General features: G+C 37.6%; 1 long non-coding RNA gene across 1 annotated transcript in view; it reads left to right on the forward strand.

The window, feature by feature from the left end:
• The window catches only part of LOC307000691, a 59,509-nt gene extending 34,242 nt beyond the window's left edge, over positions 1 to 25,267 (forward strand). Inside the window, exons 2-3 of the long non-coding RNA XR_013798058.1 lie at positions 23,768 to 23,871; positions 24,771 to 25,267. This is a non-coding gene — a long non-coding RNA (uncharacterized lncRNA). The remainder of the gene's footprint in view (positions 1 to 23,767; positions 23,872 to 24,770) is intronic.
• The last annotated feature ends 1,311 nt before the right edge of the window (positions 25,268 to 26,578 follow it).

Consider the following 26,578-nt stretch of genomic DNA (forward strand, 5'->3'; position numbering starts at 1 on the left):
TATCTATTTCCTCCCAGCAGTGGTTAACCGGTAGCTCTCCTCCTGGGCTCCTGTTTTATGCTAGTCTTTTTAATGAGTTTCTCCTATCCGTCAGAGGTTGTAAGGACTAATTTACAAATGCTTCAAATAATTTCTAATTACCACAAGTGCAATAATAATTGTCTCGCTAATCTGGTGGAATAATTAGTGGTATAGCTTGTAGCGAATCCTCCGCGCTTGAATGATCTCTGCGGGGCGTCCAATGTTGACTGTCCACTCGAGGGGGTTCATGCCGAGAGGACGGGGCAGACAGAGATGTCTTTGTTAGATGGTGGTTTGTGGGTGGCCCCATCTTTAGCCTGGGAATTTGGTCTAGCGCTAGTAATTGAGCTGCTAACTAGGCAGTGAATGGCGTAGTGTGCAGAGAATTGAAGCTTTGAGCTTGCCAGTGTGGAAACCTGGAGTTAACGCAGCTGTAGCCAAACGTAAAGTGTAGCTGTGAAATTTTAGGATACTCGCCTGGTTTGATTATAAGGTTTGCTCTGAGGTATAGGAACAGTAAGCGGCTGACTGTTGAGTCCACTTCAGTAGAGTCATACCTGAACTGACCCTACTTCATCTCTTGGAGACTTTGAGTGCTGACCTATTGCTCCCATAACTCAGTACAGAAATTCCCTCCAGACGAGTTAGAACAACTCCAGTGCCCTCTAATTACACTCTAATGTGCTAAATTGGTGGAAAATTAGCTGCTAATAATCCCCTAATTCGTGTCCTACTAATGGCCTGTTATCCTAAATTGTTATGTTAATTGAGGTTCCATCATAGGAACGGATGATCACTCGGTCATGGGTTAATGCAGGTCTCTCTCACTCTTTTTTCCCCCTTCCCTACTGTTAATTCTGTTAATAAAGTATACCATTTCAATTGTCTTCAGCTGCTACACCAACTCTCTCTAATAAAGTACTTACCAGTGTACACTTTTACGTAACCTGTTAATGGTTGGAAATCGCATAAAACCTTTTAAAATAAATGTTCAATTGGTTAAACCACTTAATGTATCAATGCACATTAATTTGAAATTCATTTTCAGTGCAATGTGTTCTAATTGTTCTGCATTCAATTTGTTCTTTCCTCTTGATCACTTGTATGCAAGTGTTAGGCCTATACTGTGAGTGTGCAATAGTGTGGCAGTGGTTGATTGATTGTGACCTAAAAATGAGTTACAGGTCTGCTAATGCAAACGATGCTAAATGCAAATAATAAAAGCCATATAATTGTGCATAATTAAACAGACCTATCAAATTTTCGAAGGAAAGAGATATTTTTTTTGTAGTCGATATCAAATACTCGGATTCCAATTAAAATCTATGGTATTTTGATGCAAATTCAACTAGCCAAAATAGACAGGTGCCAGCATGGACAGGTTTCTTGAAATGTTTTATGATTTAATGAGCAAAACTATGGAGTCAAAACCATGCCACATAGATTTGTGTCATGCAAAATAATAAAGTTTACGATACTATTTTTGAGCAAGCGTTTTCTGTGCGTTTCACTTCATGGCACTGTTTTGACTTTGTCAACTAACTCTATGAGGATCAGTAGATTGTTAGGGTTAGGTGATGGGTTCAGGTTAGCAGAATAAGTTGACAAAGTTACTTGTAATCAGAAGAATGATATCACATAAAGAGTTTGCAAATATTCTACTAGAATCATGAACCAATTGTCGAATCGGGTCAACACATTTGGTTTTAATAAACACTGATTTTATTAAATTAATGTCAGTATTGTTCAGTGTAAATACAAGGTATTTTTAGTTTAATTTAATTATAAATGCAATAAACTGAATTGGGACTCAAAAATCCATATACAATGTGTGTCTGTTCCAGGCACTGAAACGTTTTTGAACCGGTTATTTGAAATGAATGAATGTTAGAAAGATTTGATTCACTGAAATGAATGGGATTTCCCATCACTAATGCATATTTGTGAGCCTCTGCTGTTCATTGTAATATTAATAATTCTAATGTTTGATTCTAAGTACAGCTTTAATTACTTTTGCATGATAGGTCTGCCACTAAAATCTGTGTCTGAAGTGACACCAGCTGCGAACCACTGCTGAATGGAGATCCGCATGTCATCCGTGTAGCGGTAGGGCTTCCTGTGAGGTGGCCGTCCTGCCACTGGCCGTCTGTAAAATATGCTAACGTATATAAAGAAGCGATGGGTCCCCTGGCCTTTTGCTGACATTTACAGCTACTGGGCAAGGACATGGCCTTTTCTTTCTCTTCCCCTTTTTCTCAGCTAATCAGGTGTCTTGAATAGGAGCCAGATAAGGCTATTGTTTGCCCTGACAATGTCCTGATGGTTTGGCCCTGTGGAGATCGTAGGCAAGGCTTCTCCTTTTAAAGAAGGTATGCCACCAGAGAGAACTCATTAATGTGGTGCATCTGGGTTAATTAGGTGGCAAAAAATGCTTCTTGAGTGCAAAGATGGAATGAAAATAATGTAAAAGTCCCTAATGGAAATATAGAAAAGAAAGTAGCCTAATAGGGGAGACCGGGGCTAGTTGTCACACTTTGTATTCTAGTGAATTTATCATGTTATTTAGTCAATGTTTTTTATAGAAAAACAGAATTCATGGTTACAAAAGCTATTGAATATATAGTTTATTGAGCACTTGCTGTGTTTGTGACAACATACCCTGTGTAATTTCTCACATGCAAGAGAACCTGTCATTGAACAGCCTGTTATGACTTTTCAGCTAAATTTAGACAGTAAAACAATTATGAAATGCAAAACAATTGAAATATAATGAGCTACAGAGCCCCTAAAGGGACACGGTGAAGGAAACAATATGAGATGGGGGGGGAAAAATTACTTGTCAACGCAAATTTGCGTCTTCTCGCAAATGTTTCTCGCTCCCCTGAGAAACTTTGCGTCAACTCGGAAAATGTGTTGTGTTCCCAAGACAAAATTTGCATTCGCTCGCAAAATGTTTCACGTTCCCCTGAGAAACTTTGCATTCGCTCGCAAAAATGTTTTGCATTCCCCCGACAAATCTTGCATTCGCTCAGAAAACATTTCGGGTTCCCCCAACAAACTTTGGATTCGCTCACAAAATGTTTTGCATTCCCCCGAGATACTTAGCATTCGATTCAAAATTCGATTCAATTCCCCCGACAAACTTTGCATTCGCTCGGGAAAATGTTTTGCGTTCCACAAACCTTGCATTCACTCAGAAAACGTTTCGGGTTCCCCCAACAAACTTTGCATTCGCTCGCAAAATGTTTCAAGTTCCGGCGAGAAATTTTGTATTAGCTCACAAAATGTTTTGCGTTCCCCCAAAAAACGTTGCTTTCGCTCACAAAATGTTTTGCATTTCCCAGAGATACTTAGCATTCGATTCAAAATGTTTTGTTCCCCCGATAAACTTTGCATTCGCTCGCAAAATGTTTTGCGTTCTCCTGACAAAATTATCATTCGGTAATTTTCGCGTTCCCCCGAGAAACTTTGCATTCTCTCTTAAAATCTTTTGCGTTTCTCCTAGAAATTTTGTATTCGCTCACAAAATGTTTCGCGTTCCCCCAAAAAACTTTGCTTTCGCTCACAAAATGTTTTGCATTTCCCAGAGATACTTAGCATTCGATTCAAAATGTTTTGTTCCCCCGACAAACTTTACATTCGCTCGCAAAAATCTTCTTGTTCCCCCGATAAACTTTGCATTCGCTCGCAAAATGTTTTACGTTCTCCTGACAAAATTAGCATTCGCTAATTTTCGCGTTCCCCCGAGAAACTTTGCATTCTCTCTTAAAATCTTTTGCGTTTCTCCTAGAAATTTTGTATTCGCTCACAAAATGTTTTGCGTTCCCCAGAAAAAACGTTGTGTTCGCTCGCAAAATGTTTCGCGTTCCCCCCAAAAACTTTGCTTTCGCTCACAAAATGTTTTGCATTTCCCAGAGATACTTAGCATTCGATTCAAAATGTTTTGTTCCCCCGACAAACTTTACATTCGCTCGCAAAAATCTTCTTGTTCCCCCGATAAACTTTGCATTCGCTCGCAAAATGTTTTGCGTTCTCCTGACAAAATTAGCATTCGCTAATTTTCGCGTTCCCCCGAGAAACTTTGCATTCTCTCTTAAAATCTTTTGCGTTTCTCCTAGAAACTTTGCATTCGCTAGCAAAATGTTTCTCGTTTCTCCAAGATATTTTGCGTTCACTCGCGAAGAACACAAAACCTTTGTGAAGGAACGCAAAATTTCTCGGGGAACGCAAAACTTTTGCAAACAATCGCGAAAACATTGAAATACATTTTTCTTCCCATGCGTCTCATCTTTTTTCCATTACCATGTACCTTTAGGGGCTCCGTAAAGGGCAAATTGTTAAGCCCGACAAAAATTGCAAATGATAGATAAAATCAAAACCTTCCAGACCATGATATTTATGAAACCAATGCTTCTCTGTTAGGTTAAAATCTACCTTTATAATATACCGACTCTTGTCTGAATTTTTGCCAGGACGGTTTACGTAAAACCCACTGTTAGAGAATAAGTAATCCGACTTTTTAGGCAAATCCTTTCAGTGACTGAGATATACTGTAGCCCTTGTTGACAATTTTCCCGTGTGACAACTAGCCCCGGCCTCCTCTATAAAAAGCTAAACTAAAATGAATTTATGCTTCATATGTAGCTCAACAGACTAAAAAGTGACCAGTGAATGAAAGTGCTCTGAGACGAGACAAAATTAAGGAGAGAGGTTTGACCCATAATCTGACAAGTGGATAATTACTTAAATTTCAGCTGTCGTGAGGCTACCCTTTATATTTATTGTGAGATGGGGGCAGGGCTACGTGACAGGAAAAGACTACAAGATAGCAGTGTTATCGCTATGTGCTCTCGCTTCCTCTGATCAGAATCTTACAGCGACTGCTTTTCTAAGAAGGGACGTCTTTAAATGTTTCATTTGTCTTGAGACGGAGGAGTGTAAAGGGAAGATTCGCTTAAGCCTTTGAAAACACGAGCAGTGGAATTCAGGCTCCAACATCCTAAATAAAACACTGCATTATAACAGCATGTCTATAGCAATTTGGACTGAGATTTGCATTTTGTCGTTGAAGCAATTTGCTGTGGTTTGTTTTCTATACCTGAAGCATTAAAAACAGTGTTTATAAATGACAAGAAAATAATTATGTGATGATCTTTCCTGCATATTTCAACACATTTAAGGTTTTATAAAGCTGATCAGAAGACTCGCTACCTTGAAATGAATGTATGAAATGAAGCATCCAGAGAACTGATCAGAAACGTCCTCATCAGAAACGCACAATCCTCTCTTTTATGCGTATGAAAAAACAGCCAGTGTTTTCAGAAGAGAATCATGTCTTCTGTATTTTTGTTTGTTTCACCCACAGGGACTGAAAAGATTAGTATCACATGTCAAGTGTGGCGTGCTGACGTGTTGTTTAGGGGCTGACAGGTTCATTTGTTTTCTCATGCTCCTCTGTTGTCTCTGTTAGTCATTTAAAACTTCCCTCCCTCTTGCCGTAGGAGGATGCAAGAGCATATCTGCGGTAGCCGCAAGCGCTAAACAGAAATCCTCGCGGTTTCAAGCTGTTATTGTTTACACAGCGGTGTTCCCTCAAAAGAAAGCAGGCGTCGCTGCTCTAGGAGATACTCGGTCTCATAAAAGAGCTGTGCTCTTACCATTGTTGTCTGTTGAGCTTGATTTGTGTGTACGGAGGTAGTTTGCAGGTGTAGGCCAAGATTTTGGGTGGATTCTGTTCCATATTAAAAATGTTCCTAAACCAATGTAATGAAAATGCATTTGTATTTAGTAAGCGTCTCTAAATTTTAAAATGGTCTATTACATTTTGGAAAATGGATTTTTTTTAAATAAGGTCCATTATGGTTAATCAGTGCATTTATCCCAAATGTATTAGTATCACATGTCTACTACTTTCTGCTTGGTCATACTTACGTTATTTAAATCATATACACTCTGAAATTACTTCAATATGGAATGCATGTAAAATTGCTTTAAACCAGTGACCAGATCTGGATTGAACACCATGTGAGACAATGATAGAAATATGAAATGATGAAATGCAGGGGATAGAAGAGTAATATTTGTGATGTAACTGTATTCATGTAAATACTGTAACAAGATTTTGTCAGCTGCCGTGTTCCATTTTTATCCTTTTTTTGTGTTTATATAATGCTAAATATAGCTTTCTTTTATTAGAATATAAATGTATACATCACCATAATTTCTCTGATTTAAAAGAGAAATTAAAGTATAAACTAAATTAAAATAAAATATCTTTTTTAATTAAGTTATCGATTTAATCACATTGTATTTGACATTTTTATGATAATTAAGATTAATTTAAATATATTTTAATTAAGCATGTAAACAAAAATTGTAAATAAATAAAAAAAGGAATAAAGAAAAAGAAGCTTTTAATTAATAAGGGAAAGGTGCAGTGATGGTAGATCACATGTAATTGGCATTACGTAATCAGATTTAAAAATGTAGTATTTGCAATTGGATTGCTTGATTATTACACATTATTACACATGATTCATAACTTATTGATTCTCTCTAATTCTTCTTTTTTACCATACCGTTTAGCTTTGACCATAGAGAGAAAGAGTTGCGACACTCCCATAGACCTCCGTTGTAAAAAATGGCGGTGCTTTTAACCGTCTACTTCGGGATTTGAAGATCGGATTAGTTCCAAACACTGTCATTTGGGCGTTGGACCCCATTCACTTACATTGCTGCGTGTTGAGTTGTTCCAGAGGTAAGTTGCTGAAATATCGACCTCTTTTGAATTGTCAACTGTCTATATTGTATCAGAGGCCCATTGCGATGCTTATACTGCTCTTCATTTGTATATGCACAGCGTAATTATTTATATTTTATCTTGGTTGTTTCAACCAATTTTCTAGTATTGCTTGCTAGTTAGCTAGCGCGACTTCACCAGCTGCGAAGGTAGCATCTAATTAGTTCGGTAATGAATCGCTACCACCTTTATAGCAACTTTTATTTAATTTAATTTTTGGGATATACTAACTTTTCATTAAGTGACGTGTTGGAGTTGGAGTGGTGAATGCTGCACGTCGAGTTGTTCCAGAGGTAACGTAAAGGCCTTTTTATGCTTCTGCGTCGAATCGACGGCGTACCCCCGCAGACCCTTCTGCGTCGACGCAAACCCCTCTCCGCCGTAGCTCGACGTGCACCTCCAGAAAATTGTAACTACGCGTCGAGGCGACGCAGACCACAAGGGCTGTGATACCGCCCCCCTAGCGTTCAGTGCAACACAACCCGACGCAGAACCATAAAACGGCCACGACGCCGTAGGAGTAACGGTACGTTCACACGGGGCTTCAGCGTCAACGCTTGACGGAAGGCGTGGCTGAAGTTTGGCAGACGCCATGGTCATAGCAGCGTCAGCCAATGAAATTAGACAGGAATGACAGGATGAACGTGAAGAACGTGATTGGCTGCCGCCTGGCTACTGTATTTGCATAGAGCGATCCTGATTGGCTGACGCTTCCGTCTGCGGCGCTTCACTGGCGTTGCTCGCGGCAGAAGTTGAAAAATTCTCAACTTCTGCCGCGAGCAACGCCAGTGAAGCGCCGCCGACGGATCCACAATCCTTTTCGGCAACGCTTGACGTCACCCATTCAAAGTCAATGGGAAGCGTTGACGCTCACGCCCCGTGTGAACGTACCGTAACGGCGTAGCTACGCCGTGGAGTTGACGCAGAAGCATAAAACAGGCTTAAGTTTCTGAAATATCGACCTCTTTTGAATTGTCAAGTTTGGCTAAAATAAATATCATGAGACGTCCATCATCAGATGAATGATATGGAAAAGTTAAGTTCGAGCCGCTAAAGCCAGTGCTACTACTACCCATGCGAACATGAACGCTAAGCTTTTCCCTCCAAAAATATAGCCTAAAACTTATCCAAGTAATATACAGTATTTTGTTGTCACCCTGCCTGAAAAAGTACTTGGGTGTGTGTTTTATTTAATATTTACCGTTCAATAATGCAATCGCTGCTGTCTGTCCCATAAGAACATGACAGCCAGCGTAAGTTTTGGAACTATTGGGGCTTACATGAACCACGTGACAGCCATAGCGGCGACATCTCTGGCTTTGACTATATTCACAATAGAGAGCCTAAGTCCCTCCCCTTCCGGTCGACCACCATGGGACCTTATTTCGGAAAAATATTGTATGGTAGTCAATGGCGAGAGACAACAAATATTTTGATCTCGTTTGAATTGTGCCCTGAATTACACATATGATGTTTGTCAATTTAAAAGATACATTTTAAAGTCAAGAAAGTCGCAGTTTGATGTAAAACTGTTGAGGTATAAGACTGTGAAAATACGTAATTACAAAGACTACAAACCCAGAAGGCGCACATGCGACGTCATACCTTTTCTCTCAATGAATGAAGCTAACTTTACTGAAGCTAACGTCTGTCATTTTTTCTATAGTCTTACATTATAATCCTAACGTTACGCCGTCATGCCTGACTCGTGTTTTGAGCCAGAATACACACATACGAGCAACGGATCTTGTGACGTAGGCTACATAGTGCGAGACGAGAGATGTAGTTCATCGAGCGATTTTCACATACAACTAAACGTTACTCTTCTGTTTTATGACAAACTGCGACTTTCTTGACTTTCATATTTACCTTTTAAATTGACAAACATCATATGTGTAGTTCAGGGGACAGTTCAGACGGAATAAAAAGATAAGTTATCTCTCGCCATTGACTTCCATACATATTTTTTTCCGAAATAAGGTCCCATGAGCCGGAAGCGGAGGGGCGGGACTTAGGCTCTCTATATAGAATGGCCATGTAAATATCATGTAAATAAATATGTGATACTTCTAAATTTGGGGACAAAAGCACCTTTCAATTACACCATGAATAACTGTGCAAGTTTCGAAACACGAAACACTTCTTCATCATACCCAATGACCTTCGCAAATTAATGATCTGGGCAACAATATTTCAAACCTGGAAAACTTTAATTGTGTAATGTTATTATTGTTTGTTCATTTAATGCAGGGATTCCTAAATATTTTCTTTCTCTGTGTTTTTGTTAAATATATTATATCCTGTGCAAATCTAAGTGATAAACAAGTTAGGTCAAAAGTAATCTAAAAGTAGTTACCTAAAAAATACAGTGTAGATTTCGTTACTAACTACAATTTGTAATCACCGGCAACAATTTGCAAGTAATCTGCCCAGCACTGCCAAGGTCTAATATAACTTTAATCTTACCAATCTTGACTGACTTCTAATAATATAAATGACTTCTTAATGTCATCATAAATTAGCTGCATCATTTGGTATTCGGCCTCTGTTATTAAGATATGGATGCAGAAGGATGTAAAATGAGAGATGAAAGTGATGGTACCAGGAGAGAGAGAGAGAGAGAGAGAGAGAGAGAGAGTGAGAGTGTGTGAGTGTGTGTATCCAGGGCAGTTGGACGTTTGTGCAGTCAGCAGTGTCAGTAACATCAAAGGGTTATGCCACTTCACACTGTTCATGTGCTGGTAATTTGGGTAATTCTATTGCAGGGTTTGTCGATCCTGAAATTATGGGCGCTACTGTCCTCGTGTGCCATATAATTTAGTTGTTTCCTACTTGTGTGACTGAAACGAAAGGGAAGCGGCATCCAGGCTCGATATACTCGGAGGAGAATTGCTGCTATTGTTCCCCTATATTTTGGTCTTATGTAAAAGTGACATAGAGAGGAGCCTTCCCCTTTATTTCAGCTGCAATTTATGCGCTGCTCTTTCCAGCCACGACAAGCCACAACTTTGCTTTTCGTTCATTCTTGCATTTTAATTGATAAATTCGAGCTGTTTTTAGGAGAGGTTTTTATAATGCTGAGAAAAAAAGAAAGAAAAAACAAGATAAAAATTCAAATACCAACATTTAAGCAGTGATGCTTTTTAAGTGTTTGGTGTCATTGCTGTTGTTCAATAAATTAATAAATAATCCATGATTTCAGAGTGTCTATGTAACATTTATAAGAAAACTCTGAAAACAGAAACATTTATTGATTTGCTGTTTGGATAATAATAGAACATAAACCTGTTTACTGAAACTCTTAAACGGCCTAGCAAATATCTTCCCTATATCCGCCATAATAAAGCTTTTTTTTTTTTTTTTTTAACCAAAACAAGACGGGTTTTAATCATCAAAATTATAACAAGTAAAGGCTTGAAATATCTCACTTTGCATGTAATGAGTCTATATAATATATTAGTTTCACCTTTTAAGTTGAATTACTGAAATAAATGAACTTTTGCACGATATTCAAATTTTCCGAGTTTCACTATATCGTGGCTAGTATCAGCTATTGAGATTCCTTCATTGAAAAAAATTATAGTTTAAATCCGTAAATATCATGAATATTTTAAACTTTTCCATATCATAACAGACAAAGTTTTAGATGCTCATGAAAATGTCATCACCCTTTTTAAACAAGCATTTTCATTGGTAGGCTGAACTTCTCAGTTTGGCTTTGTCTATTTGAGCCACTGGGGGGCAGAGCTCCTCCTGGAAGGAGACAGGGTTTCACTACATTTTTTAGTATTATTTAAGATAATTTAACATTATTTAATGCTTTGACATTGTCTCTGTCACACAGTCTGCCTGTAACTCATTCACACAGACATAGATCCACGTTCACAAAAACTCTATGACTAAATAATTCATTTAGACTCACACACTACACCGGTCATCGTGACATTTTACAGAGATATTTGGACTTTTAGCAAGTTTTTTGGGTCAAAAGAATTACGGCATAAAGTAATTCTACAATTTATTCATTTACATATGGATTATACATGATTCAAATACATATAGGATAATATAAAACTACTTGTTTTGCCAATGAAAATGAAAAGTACAATAATGTGAACATGGGATGACAGTATCCGAAATGTTATACCACCATGACATTTTGCTGTTCAAATATTATGATTTATTATGACATTTTTAAGTTACCAATGACACTATGATATCATTTTGACCCTGTGATGCAATGTAAGTATATCATTTACTGTAAATTGCTTTAGAAAGAAGAATCTGTACAAGTTGCTTATTTGCTGATTATAAATTTAAAACATATTTCGTTACATATTTATAATGGTTATAGATAACTGGTGGGAAATACCAATGCAATTCCACAGGTAATGTATGAAAATGTGAATACTAGGATACTCTTTAAATATATGTTACAATTAGTTCACATAATCAGAGACACCTTTATTTAAGTATTTCAGGAATGTCAGATGAAAAGACATATTTCACGTGTGAAAATTATGTATGCATTCTAGGATTTTCATTATGCTGAAATCTTATGGCATTCAATCATAAAATTGAATGCGATAGAATAAAAAATGTCTTCTCACTTTCCAAATGTGTGTTGTGTTATGTGAGAGGTCTCCTAGGACTCAAGACATTCTGGGTATAAATTCACTTTCATGTTTCCTCCACACACACACACACACACACACACACACACACACACACACACACACACACACACACACACACACACACACACACACACACACACACACACACACACACACACACGGGGCAACCACTATAAGCACATGTAGATTGTCCCCTCCCATTTAGGTGCATTTACGTCTTTCGCAAATCAGGTTTTTTTCCAGAGCAAATTGAGACACACTGCAACAACCATTCAAGTGAGTGATGTGGAATAAATGAAAGAAGCAGGACACACACAAACACACATACTTTATAAATCAGCCCTGACAGCAGCAATAGAGCAGAAGTGACAGTGGCCAGTTATCCCAACCACATCCAACACCGTTATTGATCCATAATCCGCCTTCACATAAAACACCCAATTTCATATAATGCCTATAATAACAGTGCATTCAGACTCAAGTAGCCGTCAGAAATGAGGGCCGTTGTGTCTGATGCCGAAGGAGAGAAAGAGTACCTCACATCACAGAAAAGGGAAAAATTGCAAATGCATTTATTTTTTTAAATTTGTTTTATTTTCTGGAGCACTAGAGTTGAGAGGACCATCATAGTTATTTGCTTAAGATGAATGCATATTTTCTCAGTAATTCCACAATAACCACCTGAACCTGTAGCTTATGGACAACATAATTTTATTATTCATTATTTATTTATGTATATATATATATTAGGGGTGTAACGGTACATGTATTCGTACCGGACCGTTTCGGTAAAGGACTTTCGGTACGGTGCACATTTGTACCTATATATATATCCATAAATAAATTTATATATATATATCGGTTGTTGATACTTTGGTCTGTAATTTTGTTGTCTCTTTTGTTCACCAAATCCATCCATCCATCCATCCATCCATCCATCCATCCATCCATCCATCCATCCATCCATCCATCCAACCATCCATCCATCCATCCATCCATCCATCCATCCATCCATCCATCCATCCATCCATCCATCCAACCATCCATCCATCCATCCATCCATCCATCCATCCATCCATCCATCCATCCATCCATCCATCCATCCATCCTCTCCTGGCTCAGGAACCGAGGACCTTCTTTCTGTGAGGCGACAGTGCTACCCCTAACCTTAACCCACACACACACCAACATACACACATGCACCACTGTTCCCACTAGACTAGATCACTGCCTGGCCCTTATCACAGGCAAACAAGCATGCTCATTATAGGGAGTCCTGACTGCTAGCGTCTATAGTACATTGTGTTGGATGGGAGAGAGGCTGATCACTCGAGCACTGTGAAAGACAAAGCAGGATTCAGAGTTACGAGATAACAGATGTTCTTGAATGCTGTTGACAGTTGCCATAACGATGCCTCTGCTCTAAATCTAGATGAAGATGGATTGGTGACTGGTGTGATGGAGAAATCTGTTGGTAAATCATTGTTTCTTACACATTGTTTAGGTACAATCTATATTTACCCAGAACTCCCGAAGACCTGGAATTAGGGTTGTAAAACATATCTAGAGTCAGCACTAATATATTTAAAGTGTCCCTATTATGCTATTTTAAAGGTTCCTAATGTTGTTTTGGAGGTCTACAACAGGATTACATGCATCAAAGAAAAAAAAAAAACACTTTCATTTCATTTTCATTTTTCAGTGATTCTCAAAGGACTCGTCGCATGAATCAGTCTCTCTAAATGTGTCCTTTCCGCGAACTACTCTGCTCTGATTGGTCAGACGGTCCAGTCTCTTGTGATTGGTCTACCGCTTACAGCGCGTGTCGGAAGCTAAACGCCCATTACCATAACTGAATTTCAGCTCTGGAGGATTCCTAAAGCAATTGTACACATAGTAAAGACAGGAACGATGGCGTCGATTTTTACCATATCAATTTGAGCGCGAGTCCGATGATGAAACATTGGAAGAACTAGTTATTCAACCCGAACCTCCATCGCAAGGACGACGATGTTTCTCAAAAATACGCTACTCCGTTTGAGGTACATTATGAGATGTTGCAACTGTAGTTCCTCACCATCAGCATTAGTATGTCCATCAACAAACCGATGTGTCTATTTCTAATTTATTGTGGTGCACATGCGGGAACTAAATTATCAATAACGGTGCATACGTTAGCCGAGCATTAATGTGAATGACTGATGTAACAAAGTTTGTAAAACAAACAAGTTAGCCAAAGTTATACAATATAAAATACAAAACTACGTATTTTGAACATCCGGTAGAAAATATATACATCAAGAATTATTCATACTGTACTTACAGGATGTGATTCTGAGGAGCAAGTTGGTCCAAATAAAGTGGGTACTGATCCATCTTTAATGGATGAGGGTTTTGTAAACCCCATTTGGACCTCACTGAGATTTGAGAATCAATCGTCAAAAGGTTATAGGCTAATGCTGTTGTATCGCTGTGGTCATTTTAACCACTGACTCTTCACATCCTCATCCTTTGGAAGAGTTTACAAAGAGAATTCGCTTTTGTAGAGCAGAAAAAAGCATCTTTTTTGAGGGTGAATCAAGTTGTTCTCGGGCGGACAAACAATGTAGTAACATAGGTGGGCATTAGGCAAATGTGTTACCTAGTGATGTGTACCCGTTACAAAGTGGGATTCGAATTCCTGACGACTTGTTTAGGCGGCTCAGAGTCCATTCTTTCTTTTGAGAGACAATATCTTTATTTATTGTGAAACTTTGCTTATCATTTGTTTTCACAGACAGCTACACACTGCATGAAAGGTAGGCTAATATTCAAAAAAGCTTAAGGCACTTTAAAAGTTTGCGCTTGGTAAGGTTTTGGATTTTGGTAGTGTAGATAGTAAGTGTAACCTGTTGTGAATTTAGAAAAGTTCTTTAAAAAGTGAAATTCTCAAGTCTGAATATTCTTTAGTCAAAAGTTTGGGTAACGTCAGTGCTTCAGCGAAACAATGGCTAGTTTCACAAGAGACGGGCAAAGGAGCAGAGAGTTTGTGCGTGTTCTTGGCATTGACGTGTGAGGTGTCAGCGTGTTGTCTCTGCCTCGATCCCTTTTTTAAAAACACTGAATGCCAGAGAGGCTTTCTTCCGCACTGCTGCTTGCTCAGCTAACTCTCCCTGACGCCACCAGCCTCCGGTGTCCGGTGCAACACAGCACTGTCACACTCTTATTCTTTATAAGTGGGGATTTCGTGTAGAAAGATTTAAACAAGAAATATTTATTTGCACGTATTAAACGTTGAACCATAAAAGGCTGTTTTTAGAGACTAGAAAACCAAATTATGTTTATTGTAGTATGTTTTTTTGTTTGTTTAGCTTAATGGATTCCATACTATATTAAAAGTAAAAGTTTAGTCATCATTTACTCTCCAGATTCACATAAAACTACCAAGTCGTTTGAGAAGACTTGGAATATAGTGTACAAATCATATTGATGTTCCTGGTAATGCTTTACCATAAGGTTTCATTTGTTAAGTTAACTACATTAAAAGGGACCCATTTTGACGCTTTATTATACAACCATTATGTCTCAGGTGTCCCCAGAGTGTCTGTAAAGTTTCAGCTCAAAATACCCCAGAGATAGCCTATATTTGCCTAGAAAGTTCTGAATAATATAAAGTACATGGGTTAAGATTAGGTAGAGGTATATGTTCAGGACTAGTTTTGTAATAATGTACATGTGAAACATGACTGTAAAATAAAGTGCCTATTTTTCCCTCCCTGTAAAATAAAGTGCTACCATATTTACTTTCCTCTATGCTTTTTATTTTTCTTCCCACCATCTTTTCTCCATTTGTGAGTTTTGTGACTCTGAAGTATGAGCTGGCATAATATAATCATGCCCCCTGCGGATAGTTTTTCAGAAGAGCCCATAACATGGGACATCCCTTCCTCAGGTAATCACCCTCTCAGAAAAAGAGGGAAAAACCAGCACTCAGAAAGAGAAATACACTACTGCCTGCCATACAATTACTGGATTAATCATGTTATTCTATTGCTGAACCCCCCTGAGAGAGCGGGAGAGATGAGAGGGGGAGATATTTTGTTAAAGATCTGCTTTTTTCAGAGCATTTTCCAAATGGCTTGTTAAAACCGGGAGGTCACGGGGTCAGGACTCTTAATTACACTCCAACAGGGTAGAAATGGCCAGAAGAGAAGCGGTGGAAAAAGACTAGAAAAGAGGACGAATGCGAAATGATATTGCAGGAAATTACAGCTTTGGTAATATTGCAGAATCCCCCCTATTTCTCTATACAATGCAGATGAGCCCCACAATCAGGTCTGGCGAAGGTGTCAGTGCAGGTCCTTATTAATAACAATGCGAGAGAAATGGCCTCTCATACAAAATCACTGTGCTTCTAATGTGAGAGTGCAGAAGAGAAAAACAAGGGAAGTGTCTCATGAATGTATCTTTTTTTTCTTTTCTAAAAGCATACCTTTTTTTTTTTAATTTCAGATTTGCACATCAATGATGATTCACTTGCTATGCTGAATTATTTTCTGGTTTGTTCCTGCTTGTCTTTCACTGATGGACACTGTTCAGTCATCAAACTCTTCTCATATTGTTTTAAGAGCATTACTGTGCCTGTGACGCTTGAGTCAAATGTGACCCATGAAAAAACAAAGAAATGATTGGTTAGGGGACAATTTCCCCTAAATAACTTTTTGAGTGGTTTGTAAATGTTGTATTACAATAGAATACATTATATTACTTTAATATTACCTACATTGAATACTGGTGCACAGTTTGTGTTGTGTAACAGAAATGTTAAAGAAGCCGTGCCGCTTTCTTAATTCCGGTCACTTTTGGCATTTCATAATATCTCACATATTTGACGACAACTTTTGTATTATTTCTAATAATGAATGCAGAAAGTACAATGTAATGACATCACCTTAAAGTATAACCAAATCTTTTCCTCCATACTTGTGCAAAACTATTTGTTGCGGTACTAAGTGCTGTTGTGTTTGGGAAAGGGCTTTAACATGCTGACAGGTCAAAGGTGAAAGACAATTACTGGGCCTAAAACTGGAACAAAAACGTAACGGTTTACAATGAGGTTTGTAACATAAACTAACAATGATAAATACTTTTTAATCTTAGTTCATTTTCACATTTACTAATACATTATTAAAAACATAAGTTGTAGCTATTCATATTATTTAATGCACCGTAGCAAACATGAACAAACAATAAACAGTTGTGTTTTTGGTAACACTTTAGTTTTGGTTCCAATTCTCACTTTGAAGTTAGCATGTATATTATTAGGCTATTGGCTGTTTATTAGTACTTATGAAGCACATATTAATGCCTTATTCTGCATGAACATATTCTATATGCCTTAATCCTACCCAATACCTAAACTGTACAACTAAATTACTAACTATTAATAAGCACTGCAGTAATTCCGAGTTTACTGAGGCAAAAGTTGTAGTTAGTTGACAAACTAAAGTGTGACCGTGTTTTTAGTGTTAACAAAGATTGATATTTATAATAAACATCTAATATAATCTAATATATAAAGATGTATTTTGCATTGTTAGTTAGTAAATGCATTTACTTACATCAACTTCTCTGACCTTATTGTAATGTCTTACCAACTTTATTGTTTAATTTCGAAAAAGTGGTATTTAGAGGACAGATCAAAACTGACCTGAAGACAATAAAAAAATCTCACCATGACCACAAATACAAGCAAACAAGGCTCTTTTAATCACCCCCCGTGTGCCCTTTTAAATGCGATCTTTAGCTTCTCCATCCAAATCAGCATGTGAGTGCGGCCACAGTGGTGACATTTTAATGTGGGTGTCGTCGTCTTGCCACCCTCACCACCACCCCCCAACAACATGAGACATGCTGTCTGATTTCGTATTCATACCACGCATATTAATCAAGTCGCCCTGGCACTGGCCAGTTTCGTCCCTCCATTCTGTCTGCCAATCTGCATATCCGCATATTACAGGCGGAGGGCCCCGTATTTAATTTCCTACAGGAGCAGATAATGATCGGCTTGTTCATGCAGAGGGGGGCCTTTGTCAGGAGAGGTCTGATATTTCACATGGAGTAGGAAAGCTCTGATTAATGCCGTGCTGAGCGGATTCCGCCGGCCCGTCGTTTCATTACAGGCGAGGTGATGAAACGACTCTTGGTGTCGGCAGGATCGAGGGTGGCCATTCGGCAGATTTACTGATGCTGTTTTAATATGTCTGAAAACATCTGTGGAGCCGGAGAGTGAGCAACAGGGTGAAAGCGAGGAGAGACGTATTAGAGGGCCCGCTGACCCTGTCAGACACTAATACGAGTCATTTGTAATTAGGTTTTTACATCAAACATGAGGCGACTGTCTCATTGATTAACCCTCGGTGTGTTAGAGCTGGCAGCAAAAGAGTTGCGACTGGATGGCCGGTGTCTTCTGAAACAAAGAAACCGGCAATAAAGATTTCAGTTTATTTGCATTGGAAGGTTAGCATGACCTACACTCTTAAAAACAAAAGATTCTTTCCTATGATTTCACGAAGACCCTTTAACATTCATGGAACTTTCCGTTGCTCAAAAGGTTATTGTGGAAGAAGGTTCTTTCGATGATTAAAATGTTCCTCACACTACACACTTCACATAAAGGTTTCAAAAGGGGGTTTTCGCAGTGATACCATATAAGAGCCATTTTGGTTCCCCAAAGAACCTTCAAAGTTAACATATAACGATTTATATAAACGATTTACTCTTGTTTATTAAGTAAATTTCATGAGAATGGAATTAAGTCAAATCTACTTAAAGGATAATTCCGGTATTTAACACCTTGAGTCTATATTGTAGTTTGTTTTGGATGAACAAGAGTGGTGGACAACGTTTTTTTGACAATGGTTCCTCTCTCGAGTTTTTGACTATAAAAGAATTGGCTATGGACCCATTTAACATTGGAGTCAATGGGCATGGCCGAAAATGTCATTAAAACAGCCAATAATGTTCGTTTACAAAACTGTTAAACTCACCGAGTGGTTAGTGGTGTTTGTTGATGATTATAAACAATATATCGTCGCAATATATGATTCCAATCCGTTTATTTTGCTATAGTGGAACTATTTTTTCAACAATGGGATTTTACAAAATGACGAATAAAACACGACAGAAACTGTATTTCGCAACACTTTTTGTTTCTGGAACATCAACTAACATCACTAATCACTCGGTGAGTTGCACAGTTTTGAAAAATAATGTTAAAGGTTGTTTTAATGACATTTTCGGACATGCCCATTGACTCCAATGTTAAATGGGTCCATGGCCAATTCTTTTATAGTCAAAAACTCGAGAGAGGAACCATTGTCAAAAAAAATGTTGTCCACCACTCTTGTTCATCCAAAACAAACTACAGTATAGACTTAAAGGTAGGGTTGGTAATCCTGTTCAGAAACATTTTTTATTATACTGGGTGAAATGGTCCTTCCATTCTGATAGTAGTCAATATATTATGTGTTCAGAAAAAGGAATGAAAAAAATCTGACCTCTGTAGCAGCTGTAGGACAGTAAAAACTCTGACCAATCACTGCCATTCGGTGCGAATGTAAAGAACCAATCAGATGCCTTCATGTCTCGTGCCCGAGCACCACTGCGTGCACAGCAGTGCCAGTGATGCGCGGGTCAATGTATAAACAACCCGCACCCGACCGACGTTTTCAACTAACCCGCCCGCTTAGACGGAGGAATTAGGGGTGCGCATTTTTCTGAATGCTGTATGATATAGCCTAGTGTTTTGTAATAAAGGCTTGATTTATTCATTTATTTCGTTTCATTTTCTTAACAATTAAGATGCTGCATGTGTTTATCCAGTCTAATCGACGTGTGCGGACTTTCCCAACAAAAATCCCGCCCCCTCTCAGCAAATAGGCTACATAAAACTGACATTACTGAGCTATATGCGTTTAAAAGTAGCCTATTAAAATGGCACAATGGCATTGCTCAGTTCAACGCGTTGGGAAATCGGGCATTTTGTCCCGCGTCAGCTTTTATTCAAAAGTTAATAACGCGCTCAACATTCAAAAGGTAAATAAGGATTTCCCACTTTCATCTGCAGACTGCTCGTGCGTCATCCTCGCGCATTCAGCCAATAAAGTGTAGACCTATGTATTTCATAGAACATTGTGTCTAGTACTAAATTACAAAGGTAAACGACCCGACCGACCGCGACCCGAATATCATTAAAAATATTTTTGGATGACTCGTAACCGCGGGCGCAGGCACCCGCTCATTTTGGATCAACCCGCGCATCACTGGTAGGTACATGCAGCTGACTCCAAATGTGGATGCGCGTTCATGTTTGTAGCTTTGGACGGAGCACTGACAGGAGGGGGCGGAGCTTAGAAGAGGTGCCACTTTCAAATCTGGCTAGCTCTCCAACATTACCTACTCTAGCTTTAAGGTGTTAAATACCGGAATTATCCTTTAACTAAATTAAGTAAAATTAACAAAGAGAAAAAGTCCATTTAACTTGGCCTGTCTATTGAGTAATTTTTACATAGTCATTTAAAGTTTACTTTGCAATACTCTGTTTCAAGTACATTTTACTCAAACTTTGTTTGTAAATTTTACTCAAACTGAATTAAGCCATGCTTTTAAAGTGTATGGTTTACTTAGAAACATTTAAGTAAACAACACACACTGTAAATTATTTTCATGATTTGTTATCAACATTTTTATCTTTTTTCAAATCAACTTTATGATAATTTATGTAGTTCAGATAACATAATATTTTGAGTTTCTGTTGATTAAACCAGTCTCCTTTGTTGTATTAACTCAATGAACTTAAAATTTGAAGTAACTAGGTTACTTACTTTTACAAACAATATTTTTTTTACAGTGATAGACTTCTTGTTATGCTACACTTTGTATTACAACAACATAATGTAGATAATGAGGTACTCAGCACACAGAGACTTGGTAACGGTAACAATCAATGGAAATTTTTTGAGAATGGTTCATTTTGAGTAGAAAATGAACTCAAGATGTCAAAAAACAGCAAGTTACTATACCTAACAACAAAAGCTACGATAAAACAGTGTAAATACAACTAGAAAACAGTTAAAAATGAGACCTTATTAATTACACCCTAATAGGAACACTGTACCAGAAAGTAGAGTAGGTTTTACTTAATTTTATAAGTTTGATACTTAGTCAACAAATCATTGTAAACATTACAAACAATTCCAAGTAAGATACTTATAAGGTCACTATTATAAAGTTACACTCATATTTAATACACACTGTGAGGAGAGCCATTCATATTTTCAATTCAAGTTCAGATGCTTTAGGATTGCATGTGATTGCATTTTTTCCTCAGAGGCCTTGCTGTTTTTTGAGTCCTGTACCATGGTAGACCTCAGAGGAACGGCTGCTGTGCCACTGTTTGACAAAATTAAATTGATTTAACAGCAGTGCCGTACTTGATTTACATAACTTTCTCTTTACATCCAGAGAGCCCTTGTCTAATTAAAATGTTCTGCAAAATGAGAGAGTTGTTGACAGTTGTTTGTCAGCAGATTGCACTATGGGGAGGCAAAGTTGAGATGTTTCTCGGGCAGCCAAAATATTTGTTTCCCTGTGTTTTTTCCCCCATGCAGCATCGATGTACCTGCATTTTATAAAGGTCACATCAGGAGTGGAGCTTGTCTGTGAAAGTGAGAAACCTGGGTTAGGTGCAAACTCATCTAGCCTACAGCATATAAAAGCACATATAACATTGGAAAGTGATATACTGTAGCCTACATGTAGCCTATGTTGTAGCTAAACCCTTTTAAATATAGCTAATATAACTTTTTGTGTTCAAAATGAACAAAATTTAATACTGAGTAACTAAATCATCAATACTTCTTCCAAAACGTGTTTTTATATTACCCTGATTCACGATGGTAAGCCTATTATAAGTGTTTATATTTTAATCCTGACAGGGTGGTTTTCGCGGGAAATTGCGTACAGTAGGTTACGTCACTCGGCCATGCGTTTCTTTTCTCGCCCTACTTTTTTTTTTTTTTTTTTTTAAGTAACTTAAAACCCCTACCTGGACACTCTCCTTACATCTAGCAACTTAAAACTGTCTCACTGTGTCATTTGTATGACCCCCCGGCAGACCCCGCTGGAGAACGCGGCAGAGTTCCTAACAAAACATCAACATTGGTCTGCATTTTCGGAGATTGAGAGAACTGAGGGATTTGAAATGTTGTAAAAGCAACGCGGATATTCAGTTTTGATTGTTCAACTGTTGAGTAAGGTATTTATTGAACAGATCAATTGCCATAGGCTATGTAGTTCTCTAACAGAGTTCATTGTAAATCATTATATTTATGAAGGGTCATGTCATATAGCCTACTCATAGGCCTACATTATGGTTGTTGTAGCGCTGTGTTGGAATTTATTGTCAAGAAAGTGTCTATAGTTGGCTATAGCAACAGTAACGTCTTTAGCTAGTCAGCTTGAGATCCTTTCCACCTAAATTAATCTGGTTATATCCTATGGTTATATCTCTTAAATCTCGTAGTATTTTTTTATGTGTAGGCTATGGATAAACATATTCATCCGCACATGTCACGCAGAGCCGAAGCACAGCCAAAACTTCCGCAAAATGCATGCGGTTTTGTTTTTTAACCGCTATACGGCCATATCAACATTTATGTACAATGGTATAATTTGTAAAAGAAACTAACTTTTAGCTGCATAACTACATATGTACACTAGTGGTCAAACGGTTTTCTTTTCTTTTATGTTTTTGAAAGAAGTCTAATGCTTGCAAGGCTGCATTTATTTGATAAAAAAGTAAAACTGTGATATTGTGAAATATTTCAAATATGAAGTGAATCCGAATCAAATATTAACTTTAGCTGGACAACTTTATTCTAGAGCTGCTGTAAAGCCAAAACAATATATGTTACTTTAATTTCCTATGTATCACCGTGAAGCTGCTTTGAAACTATATAAATGAAGGTGACTTGATTTGACTTGACTTTTTCAGGATTCTTTGATAGAACCAAATGAGTTATTTCTATTAGAATAGAAATATAATTAGTGTACAAAACATAATAGCATGATTAAAGTAATGTTAAAAGTGAAGTATAATGTAATACACAAATATTACAATTAGATTACAAAACAAATGTTGGTTCAGTGTTGTCATGACTTGAACATGTCATAGAAGTGAACTGAACAATTGTCCAGCTGAATTTTAAGGAGCAGCTGTTATTGGAGCAGCTCAGTAGAATGTGTGTGAATGTTAATTGGTTTACGTTATTGATCGTGCTGAGAGCCCTTGGTACAGAAAGGCTTTGTTGCCACAGCAGCTAAAGAAAATATTGTTAACAGCCTTTAAAAAAAAAATCATGATTTTCTGAATTCTAAAAAGAAAAGCATTGCTGAAGCATAACTCTAATGAAAAGCCCTTCAATTCTGATAAATAATAATTTACTAGACACCCCAAAATAAATCATTTTTAAAGTGCCTTAATCCAACCAGACAGTAATAAATTACCACAGATATGAAGCACCCAACTCATTTCATCTCAAGATAAGTGTGATGTATGGGAGAAACACAAGTCTGTTGCCTGATGTGTCGATTTTGTGCTAATGTCCAGCTGACGGAGGGTTAACTGAATCAGTTTCAGGCACAGAGGGACCGAGACATAACTTGGTTTGCCCATCAATCCTCCATCTGTCATAGTTTAGGTCACAACTGTCATCCAGTTTGTAATGCCATTGTCAAAGCTGGTCCCATTTAGGAGTGTGATGCGCCGTGCGGTATCTCTCCTCACAAAAGGAAGTCCAATTTTTCCTTCTGTGTTGCTTATCTGATGGTCCCAGGGATTTCATTTGATTGTAATTTTGATATGTGGAGTGCTTTTTCATGGCTTTTTCAGAATTTGGAGACTGACTGGTGGGCCTCCAGTAATGGAGGTCTACGCTGGCATACTTGGCAAGCCTGCTTGACCAGGTTATCAAATCCCTTTTACATCCAATCTCGCACAAACCAAAGCTTATTAGCTTCAAACGGCTTGAATGGATAATATGGGATAATACACTGGCTCACAGGCAGTTTGCCGCAAGGCCGCGACTTTATTAAAGGTGAATGACATTCATGCTGCGACTAGCATTAGCGTGCTAATTGTGAAGACTGTAATTAGCCTTGTATAGCAAGGTTAGTGGCCTAGAGAAGCGGCGCTCATTCTCTCACACAATGTCAAACGCACATCGTGGAGAAAAAATGCTAATCTGTTGTTTGGCTTTTGTGCTTGCAGACCTTGGGAGAGATGAGAGTGAACCTGGAGAGGCAGAGGAGCTAAGAGAGAAAGAATAATGGAGAGACAAAGCGTGAACTGAGCAAGACACAGCGGAGGAGAAGGTGAGCGTGGTCGATTAAAGTGAGGATGAGAGAAGAGAAAGTTTAGGATGACAAAAGAATACGGAGAATTAAACGTCAAGGAACATTTTTTCCAGGAAAGCTCGATTGAGCTCACTGGAAGGGAAATTCCAAGGAAAATGAAAATTGTGTCAGTGTTTACTCACCTGCACGCTGCTGTTATTATAATTATGGAATACAAAAAGGTTTTTTTCTTTTTCTTTCTTTTTTTCAGAAATTTTCACACAGATTTGTCAAGCAAAAAAAAAAAAAACACTTTAAAAGTATCATATAAGAAGAACATACAAATGGTGCTCTATTTCAAGTCTTCTGAAGCTGTATGATAGCTTTGTTTGTATTACTGAACAGATTTTTTATTAATTGCACATAATCTTACGTGTGGCCTATATTCACATCCAGAATTCAAAAACAGTTACACTGACACAACATGTTTTTGAATTTGCATGATTATTATTGAATAATGACTATAAGATGCCCGATATATCTAATGTTATCGTTATCATCCCAATAAGAAAATTTGGTCGATCTATTAAAACCGATAAATAATGTATTATTTGCTTAAGCTGAGGCAGTTCACCATGATGATGGCTTGAAATATGATTGGAATCACTTAAAAAATGAAAATACAGTTAAGTGCAACATGTGCAGCGCAAGTCATACAGGCAACATAAAATTATAATGAGAACATCATTATAATTGTGTGCTTGGGAGGACATGGATTTTAATAGTGAGACTTTTGTTTTTGTAAACAGGCTCTCAAAAATTATATAAAAATGTGGGTTTATTGGTTATCGGCTTTCAAATATAAAAATGTATCGGTTATCGGTATCGGCGCATCCCTAATAATGACTTATATTTTGGTTTGTTCATGTTCAATGTAGCTGTTCCAAGAAGATTGTTCGAAGCAACCATGTCCTTCTAACTCCAAAATTAACACACCAAAAAAAATTATATAAAAATGTAATTTAATTAGCATATATAAACTGTATGTAACCACGTTTTTGGTATTGTTGTTTTTTCCTGCATTTTGAGGTTGACAGTCCCGGGTCAGTATGAACTCTCAGTAAAAGATAAGAGTTGCATAGGAATTCTTCAAAAAGTTATACTTTTATGTTCCACGTAAAATGTAACTAACTAATATGTGTACTTTGTGTAGAGCTTCTGAGTTCAGAACAGTGTACATGATTAAGCGCTGGACAATACAATACATCTCCTTCCAATGTCATGGACTGTGAAAGAATGCTTTGCAGTGTTCTCTCTTTACTTCAAAAGATGATAACGGAGTTTGTAAAATAATATATTGTGAGGGAAACTATGCCTTTTCCTGCATGTTTTTCTTGACAGTAATGTAGATTAAATAAAATCTGAAACTGGACCCAAGTGGTTAAAAGAACGACATATGATTTTCACCTTAATTATAATTAAGGTGAAAAATGTAAATTGCAAGTTAAATACATATGGATTTGCTTGCTTTGTTACTTACAGTAATTTACTTGGTTTCAATTCACAGAACACCTTCAGCAGAGCTCATGCGAACCAGTTATTCATATATTGCACAGAACCGCATCTCCATGAAAGCATGTCATACTCAATCCAATTCAAACATCATCTGTCATTCGCCCATCAAACTGCGCTTTCCCTTCAGATGCGATGAAATCTTCCAGAAATACCAACAGACTGAAGATCGATGCGTGTCTGTCTGTGTGTTTTTAGATTGTAACTATAATTCATCTGTGCAGCGGTTTCTGCTTCATCTGAGGGAATAAAAACCTTAATTTTTTATATTCAACATAATTTATATTTATATATAAATATAGTTATACTTTTATTATGTTCCATGGAAAATGTAACTAGCTAATCTGAAACATCACAAAACACAATATATTACTATATATTATTATTTAAATTATAGATAGTTTCTATTCCAATTCCATTCGTTGCCTCCATCACACATCCGCTTGGAGAGGCTGTTTACTGTATATATAAATTGAGAATAATTTCTAGATATTTAATAGGCATATATTGAAATTGATGATTGAGAGATGTTCAAACAAACATTCCTCGAAAGCCTGATATGTTATATTTGATTCTCACGTTTTTATACTAAAAGTTTAGTTTTGGTCATGTTGTTATTTTGGAGGCCTTATAAATTTCCATATCAAATATGAGACAGTAGGTTATAGAGTTGGCACTTAGCTGTCAGAGGGATGTTATGATGCGGCAACTCTTTTTTTAAGTCTTTGTTTCTTATATCAGTTCCCCCATTATCAATTTCTGCAGGTCTTTTTAATAAGCAAGACAACCTCTATTTTGCTAAACGCCAGTCTCACAAGATGTGAACTCATGAAACGGGCACATTTTAGTTTAAAATTGTGTGTAAAGAGTGTTTCAGAATGACAAGACAGAGAGAGAGAGAGTGAGTGAGTGACTGTATTAAAGTGAGAGCTGAGGAGTGCTGGTCTAGGTGAGAGCGGTTGGTAATTGTAGTGATTATAGCCTTTGCTTCCTCTTCACCCTCTGATGCTGTAACAGCATATCGTTACCTTCAAAGACTGAGAATAGAGACCCCATTACGACCCTATTCTCTCAACATTATCTCTCTGACACACAAACAGTCTCTGTCTCACACATACACTATAGCCCTGTTCGGCATGTTGTATAAGAACATGCATATCATCTAATAAAACTA

Source organism: Phoxinus phoxinus, assembly GCF_949152265.1.
Source record: "Phoxinus phoxinus genome assembly, chromosome: 6".
Taxonomy (NCBI): Eukaryota; Metazoa; Chordata; class Actinopteri; order Cypriniformes; family Leuciscidae; genus Phoxinus; species Phoxinus phoxinus.